Genomic DNA, 1,590 nt, shown 5'->3' with positions numbered 1-1,590 from the left:
CTAAAGTCTCTATTCTCCACCTCAGCCCACATAGGTTTCTTAAAAATATATTTTATATGACAAAAATATATGTAACAAAACACGCGCCAGTTCACATTTTTCACGTTTCCAATCCAGGGGCATGAATGGCAGTTGGCGTGTTATGTAACCGCCAGCCTCACCCACCTCCTGAGGATTTTGCCACCACCCTCAGGAGCTCCCGTTCCAGCTCAGTGCCACGAGCTGATGCTGACTCACAGCGACCCTATGGGGCAGGGTAGAACTGCCCTGTGGGTTTCCGAGATTGTTAATTCTTTATGCGAGTAGGAAGCCTCGGCTCTCTTCCATGGAGCAGCTGGTGGTTTCGAACTCCTGACTTTGCAGACGGCAGCCCAACGCATAACCACTACACTACACTTTACTCACAGCCCTCTAAAATAAAGCTCTCCCTGCCACCGGCCCTCCCTCCTTTGGTACCCACCAAGAGCCTGCAGCCGCTGTCAAGTTGCCTTGCCTGGTGCACAGACAGGAGGCCAGACAGAATCCGCCCTTTGTGTCTGCTGTCTTTCACTCAGCGGCAGGTGCTCAGGGGCAGTGCCTACCTGTGCTTTGTTCCTTGTGACGGCCACGTAACACTCCCCAGCACGGTGTTTTGCCCACCCCTTCACCTGCCTGCCACTGGACACATGGCTCGTTCCTACTGTTGGCTATCGAGACCGGCGCAGCTACAGACATCCATAAGTCAGCTTGCCACTTGCGTTTCTTGGCCAACCCTTTCCAAAAGCCATAATGAGCGAGTGGGTGTGTTTGTGTGCCCATTTAATGCCTGGCTTGACCGATCAGGCTGCCAATTCCATGAGGGCAAAGGCTACACAGAATGATATGCTGGCAAATCTTTTCTTTAAAAAAATACTTTTATTGGGGACTCTTACATCTCTGATCACACTCCATACATTCCTCCAGTGTGTCATGCACATTTGCACATATGTCGCCATCATCATTTTCAAAGCATTCTCTTCCCATTTGAATCCCTGATATCAGCTCCTCATTTCTTCCCCTCCCTCCCCCACTCTCCCTACGAATCCTTGATAAATTATAGATTATTTTTTTCACATCTTACATCGTCCTCCGTCGGCCCTCACCCACTTTTCTAGTATTTGTTCCCCTGGGAGGGGGTTCTAGATTGATCCTTGTGATCAGTTCCCTCTTTCTCCCTCCACTCTCCCCTAATCCTCCTGGTATCTCTACACTCCTTGTTGACCCCGAGGGGTTTATCTATCTTGGATTTCCTGTGTTGTGGGCTCTTATCTGTAGCAGTATGTATGCTCTGATCTAATCTGATTTGTAAGGTAGAATTGAGGTCATGATAGTGGGGGAAGGAAGCACCAAAGAGCTAGAAGAAAGTTGTGTGTTTCATCGGTGCTATACTGCAACCTGACTGGCTCATCTCTTCCCGGTGACCCCTCTGTGAGGGGATGTCCAATTGTCTATAGATGGGCATTGGTTCTCCACTCCATGCCCCCCAACCCCATTCACCTTGGGTATGGTTTTATTCTAGGTCTTAGATGCCTGATACTTGATCCCATCGACACCTCGTGATCACACAGGCTG

This window comes from Echinops telfairi, unplaced genomic scaffold (assembly GCF_000313985.2).
Source record: "Echinops telfairi isolate 266 unplaced genomic scaffold, ASM31398v2 ScPeMD7_30;HRSCAF=105, whole genome shotgun sequence".
In the NCBI taxonomy this organism is placed as follows: Eukaryota; Metazoa; Chordata; class Mammalia; order Afrosoricida; family Tenrecidae; genus Echinops; species Echinops telfairi.
The sequence above is the reverse complement of the archived record's forward strand: the minus strand, read 5'-3'. Positions refer to the sequence as shown.